The 6637-nt window shown below is 30.6% G+C and overlaps 1 long non-coding RNA gene across 1 annotated transcript; it reads right to left on the bottom strand.

The window, feature by feature from the left end:
- Positions 1 to 802: 802 nt before the first annotated feature.
- LOC109122098 (uncharacterized) lies at positions 803 to 1737 on the bottom strand. Its single transcript, XR_002029543.2, has 2 exons — positions 1597 to 1737; positions 803 to 1058 (listed from the first exon to the last, which is right to left on the bottom strand). It is a non-coding gene; the product is annotated as an uncharacterized LOC109122098 (long non-coding RNA).
- Between the last annotated feature and the right edge of the window lie 4900 nt (positions 1738 to 6637).

Here is a 6637-nt window from a genome sequence, read left to right as displayed (position 1 = left end):
ATTATTGGCCTAGTAGAGTAGTTCCTCCTCTCAAAGTGGTCCGAATCCTCCTAGCCTTGGGTACCTCCTATTCTCCTAGAATCTTGGTCTCTCATTAATTGAACGGTCTTCTGTAATTCCCTTCTAACTTCATGGAGCTCTTTCCTTACTAACTCTAGCTCCTCATTTCTTTCAGTTCTTCTTCTTCTTGGCCTTCTCGCCATTTCAGTCCCAACAAGCCCTAATCCAACCACACTTCCAAGGTGAGCAAAATAAATTCACATATAACAATTTAGCAACTTTAATAACTATTAAAAACTTTTACTTTCATTCAATCACTACAAGAAAAAAAGCTTTCCTTGACGGTGTTTGACTGTCTTGGAAAGGGTTATATGTTATTGTAGCTTTCTAATTCTATATGTTATCTATGCCAGTGTCAAGATTGAGGTATAAGCAATTTTGACATATGTGCACTATAAGGTAGGTATATTTCACTACTTATCATATGTCATGATCTCCTCAACATATGTTAAGATTAATAGGAACATACGTCAAGGTTGCTCTAACATATGTCAAAGTTATGAAGCACATAGGTCTTGGTGGGCACCATATATGTTAAGGATGGGTACCACATATGTCATGATTGCTCCCGTATATCTCAAATTTGAGTATAATGTATGTCAAGGTAGGGAATAAGTACAACTGTCAAGGTTTCCCTCAAAATTTTTTTAAATTATTTATTAATATGAACTGTTGCCATGTATAATCAATTTGATATTATTTAAGAATGATAATGACAATCAAAGTATCATGAGTTTATATATAATCAAAACATATTTAATATACATTTGATTATTAATTAAAGCACAAATCAATGAACTTGTTTAAAGTTGTCCCCAATTTCTCTATATAAAAGAAACTCATATAATATACAAGGAAATTAAAAACACACTATAAGACAATATACATAAACTTAAATTAAGTTGCTCATGTATATACCTACAACCAAGTCTCTTGCCTCCATCTTGAATCATTACTTTACAGGAAAGCCTTAAATTTCCAACACCCAAACTTCAAATCTGTAGCAAAAAATATAGAGCATATTAACAAATTAAAAATAAAAATGTATAATGAGGAGCAATCAAAAATCAAAGATCCACCACCTAAAAAACTAATGCAAGCAATGCAATTTCATTGATCAACTTGCTCAGTACGAAATTTAAATGTGTTCAAATCATCATCAACCCATTAAAAAAAACATCACAATAAACAAATTGAAACAATACAAGTAAAAGTGCGTTTGAGAGTGATTATAGAAAGTGTTTTTAACATTTATAATACTGAATAATAAAAATTTTCAAGTATTAAAAATATTAAAAACGCTTCTTAAAATCACTACTAAACGGGCTCTAAGTACCTTACATGAATTTTTTATAATTTTTTTTTTTAACTTATGAGCATTTTTTTGTATGGTTTATACTCGAAATCAGACAAACTCAAGAAATGGAAACGGAAATGAAGTAGAAGTTAACACCTTAAAACAAAATCCCACGTGAACATGTTAATTCAATCGAACTACCAAACAAAAACCCATAAACTCAGCCTAGAGCATAACACCTCTTCGACACAAAAGCAAGCATGCACCGACAAGCCTCCAAGTGTAAAGAAAAACCACTTGCAAGTTGCACCGACACAACCCGCAAGAAACCAAAATTGGACGACTTTGCAGTCCCTGAATTTTTTACCAGCCAGAAAATGACCAAACTATATTGAAAAGAAAAGAAAAAAAAAAAAAAAAACTGCAGAACTCAACTCAGCCATTACTGAAAGTTGTTCAGAAGACGAGTTCTTCCAGGCTTTTCCACTAAGAATAAAATATAAATATGTATGAATAAGACATAAAAATCAGGCATGCATGAACTAAGAACTAAAGAAATTAGATGAGTCAACCAAGACTATCCAACTAACACAAAAGCACTTAAAAAAATCAAAACCAAATCTCAACAATTAAACAACCAATTCATTCACAATGATGATTTGGTGCTCTTCTCAAATTACAATATGAGTACCAAGAAATATCCCAAGCACCCCTTCCCCACCAAACTGAAAAATGACAAAGAGAAATAGTAAACCACCCACAAACATAGACCAGAAACCACAAACAGAAACAAGTAATAAAGTAGACAATTCCATATGCCAAATTGAAAATAAGAAAGAGGGCAAAGTGAAGAAACTGGAAGAAATAAAGGCAACACATCATCAATCATCATCTGAGTTAAATGCATCTGGGTTATAAATTCAAATAAAAACATAGATTTATTCATGTGATGAAATCAAGTGAATGCATAAACACATTTTAGGAATCAAAACTGTTTGAAAAATCATATGAATGAAAGCAAGAGAACATGAATTTCCGAACGAGAATATCCAGGTACATAAACTAAGACTGTGAATTCCTCAAACTGCACAGATTTCTGGTAACATGCATGAGCATGAATCATACCCAACAAAAAAAATACATATTTTTGAAAAATTACAGATAAGGGCATAACCCATGTGTGTTGTCGACATTGTACACTCTTAAGGAGAAAAGACTAGTTACCAAAACTTTAGTTTGTGAGCTTATTCATTAGACAGTAAGGGGCTAATAAGAACTGTTAATTAGCGTTTAATTCTCACTGAGTAGTAATCAATCCAAAGAAAATGCCTGAACTTAATTTTTATTTTTTTTGGATTACCGTGGAACCTTTCATGTTTGAGCCCTTGGGACTCTCCACGAGAGCCCCAACGGGCCCAACCTTAGGGTGCTAACTATACCCACCATAACCAGCACCAAAACTGGGTAATCGGGGCATTCAACCAAGGTCGTGCACCTCTACCACACATTACAAGACTCGCCCTAGCCAATTGGGCACCCCATCAGGCTATCTGAACTCAAAAACTATAAATATCCTATTGTAACAATGTAAGCAAATAATAAACGATCTAACAGGACAATCAACTATCCTTGAGTTCAACTCCAAAATACCACAGGGACTTCAGGATTTGAAAGGGGAAATCTTTTTTCTTTTTAATAATAAAAAAAATATGTTTCAGAAAATAATCGCTGAAACCCAACAAGCATGTATTTATCGGTATTTTTACCGATTTTTTGAGAATTTTCCCAATATTTCCTACTAGTCCAACCCGATCACAGGATGCAAAATCTGTCCAATATTTTTTTTAAAAAAAAAACATAAAATGCTATTTGGTAATCTGATCATGTTTTGCAGACAAAGGTTGTGGTTTTTAGCCTGGCTAAAAAATCGTGGATTTAGGGTTCGTGAAATTTAAATCTAATGGCACAAAAGCAAAGAGACCCCTAGAACAGATCCAGAAAACACAGTGGAGCAAAAAAAAAAAAAAAAACAATTTTTTTGGTTTTCCTTGGGGTTTTGCATGGATTTTCTCGAAAATCAAACGAGGATGAATTTTCCCGGAAATCGAATAGGGGATGGATTTTCTTGGGAATCAAACAGGGGTTTTGCAAAGAGAAAACACAAGAAGCAAAAAAAAAGGAAGCAATTTATTTGGTTTTCCTTGGGGGTTTTGCATGGATTTTCTCGAAAATCAAACGAAGATGAATTTTCCCAGAAATCAAATGGGGGATGGATTTTCTTGGGAATCAAATGGGGGTTTTGCCAAGAGAAAACACATGGAGCTAAAAAAAAGTAATTTTTTTTTGGATTTTCTTGGGGGTTTTGCATGGATTTTCTCGGAAATCAAACGAGGATGAATTTTCCCGGAAATCGAATGGGGGATGGATTTTCTTGGGAATCAAACGGGGGTTGCAAAAAAAAAAAACAATAATAACATGATTAGATTAGTACCTGTGAGGATTGAGAGTCGTAGAGAAAAATAGGGCGGATTCTCTTGTCTGGAGGGTAACTTCAGAAAAGGGCTTTTTGATGCCCGAGGCCTCGAGTCACAACAGCAGGTGGCCCTTTTGATTTTTAGATTTAGTAAAGATAAAAAATAAAAAATAATAAAAAAGGAAACAAATCATGAGAACAATTTTCCTCTCTCTATATAAATAATTATTAATTACCCATCTTTATTTTGATTAAATCACTTCCATGGATTAAAATTGGTTTTAATGGATGATATTTTATGAATTAAAATTAATTTGATAAAATAAATTATTAATAATTTTAATTATTTAAATAAATTAATATTAATAGAATAAGTTGTTACCATATATTTTTAATAAAATTTTAGAAATTAAAACTTAAATAAAATATTTTATATAAATTAATTTAATTTTTCATTTAAAATGTAATAAAACGTGTTTTAATAAAAATATTTTAAAAAATTTAAAATAAATATTGTCTTCAACAAGATGGACTCCCCTCATATAACAATATGATGGAACAACATCAATCTTCATTTTGATACTAAGACCTGCAATGTCATATGTATTATATTTATGTATAAATATAATATTTTTCAATAAAATCAAATATTTCTTAACTCAATTCTAACTTTATACACTTCCAAAATTCATATTTATTATTCTTAAAATTCAAATATCGAATCTATCGATATATCTCTGTCTACCGACGTTTTTGTTTTTGATCATATTTATGTCAATTATATTTACAAAATAACTTTAAAATATGAATTCTTACTTATTTTATTATTTTTTGGAGTTTTTCCAAGCATCCCTATAAATTTTAAATCATTTTCGCTCCACTGATATTTGTGAAAAAATATCTACTGATATTTGTGAAAAAATATCTACTTTTTCGATATTTTTGATATATCCGTAAAATCGAAGTATCGATATATTCGTAATTATCGATATTTTCATCATTGGTTTAGAGTAAAAAGTTTCAAACCCTAAGCTCTCAAAATGAATATCGGGTTTTGAGAAAATGAGGAGTGTTCTTTGTAAATACCACAGGGAACCTTGACAAGTAATTATAACATAAAATCTTGACTTATAATCCATAGGTCATTTAAGATCATTTTACTAGAATTAAAATGGCATATATGTTTAAAATCATACATTGACTTTTGATTTTATGTCAAGATAGCCACATTATATAAGTACCTTAACATATGAACATACTAACTATACATTGACTTATAAATTATTTGTCAAGATTCTATTATATAAGTCATGAAAGAATTCAACAAAATTTTATATATGTCATTATTGGTTTAAACAAGTTGTATATGTCATAGTTGTTCATTTAAATAGGCAATATTGACACATATCACCTTAAGTCAAGATAATATATGTCAACAATGACCTTTTTTCTTCTAGTTAATCATAATACATAATTCAACATAATTAACACCACAACCCTTCTTACTATCATCAACAAGCACCATAACAAGATTTTTCAAACATCAAGAATAAGCAATTAAATAAATTAATTAATAATTAACTCATTAAATAATTATATACAACAAATCATAAACATAATAATACATACGAACACACATAAACATTGATCCCAAGGTATTATTGCAACCTTATCTCTGATACCATGTTGTCACGACCCAAATTCTAGGTGACCCAGAATCTGACCCATGACCCTAGGTCAAAGGTTTGATCCTAAGGGTTCCTCCTAATCCAAATTGGCAGTCAACTAAAATGCCCTAAGATTTGTAAAAAAAAAAAAAACATATATCACAACAAAGCTTCCTTTAACTAACATTCTAACTTATCAAAATATAACAACTATTCAAGAGCAATAAGCAATTTAATATCAATAAGATCTCTAACCAAAGTCTAATAAGAGTGTCTCCAATAAAGTGAGTTTAATTCAAAATACAATCCATAAGCAATTACTTAATTTAAAAATCTATTAGAATGTGTTCCAATAAGCTAACACAACCAAGGATAACAAAATTCTCTAAGTTGCTCCAAAATCTCCTAGGGCATTCTTAAGCCCTCCCTATTCCATTTGCTGATCATCAAAAGCTACATCTGCATCTAAAAAGATTTAAAAAGCAAGAGGTAAGCATTCCACATTGCTCAGTAGGGTGCCTTATACCCAAGGGTTTAATTGGGATTACTAAGGTTCAAGTGAACACAAAATAAACATTCCACCATAATTCATCAACCTAAACATTTTAATTTTTATAATTATAACAGTTCAACAATTTTTAACAATTAAATAAAATGCATGTGGACATATGACACACAATCATACAATGCACTATCATTCTCAGGCTTTCACCAAAAGATACGCGTCCATACCCAAATACGCTCCCCATTTAGAGTCTTTATGGGGTAGATTTTTGGGTCTTTCATCGTAGGGATCTCACTTCCTTCTTAATTTGTCTTTTACAGGCCTTTACTTTTCATTACTATTTTATTTTTCTTTCTTTTTCCATTTCATGCACCTTTTACAGTTTTTATTTTTCCTTCACACAACCATGATGGATATGAAATGCAATGAGATTAATTATCCTCAATCACAAGTATCACAAATATCAAATAAAATTCCCACTAATTCAAATATAAATAAAATTACAATTTATACCATGATTTCATTGTTTCTCAACAATCCAAATAAATTCCAATAATCAAATGAAAATTATTTCTTCATAATTAAATTACCAAAAACAATCAAATAAATTCTCAATAATTCAAATATCAATTAAA

The sequence above is a fragment of the Vitis vinifera genome, chromosome 3 (genome assembly GCF_030704535.1).
Source record: "Vitis vinifera cultivar Pinot Noir 40024 chromosome 3, ASM3070453v1".
NCBI classification, from domain to species: Eukaryota; Viridiplantae; Streptophyta; class Magnoliopsida; order Vitales; family Vitaceae; genus Vitis; species Vitis vinifera.
Note: the sequence above shows the minus strand (reverse complement) of the source record. Positions and strands in the feature narration are given on the sequence as shown.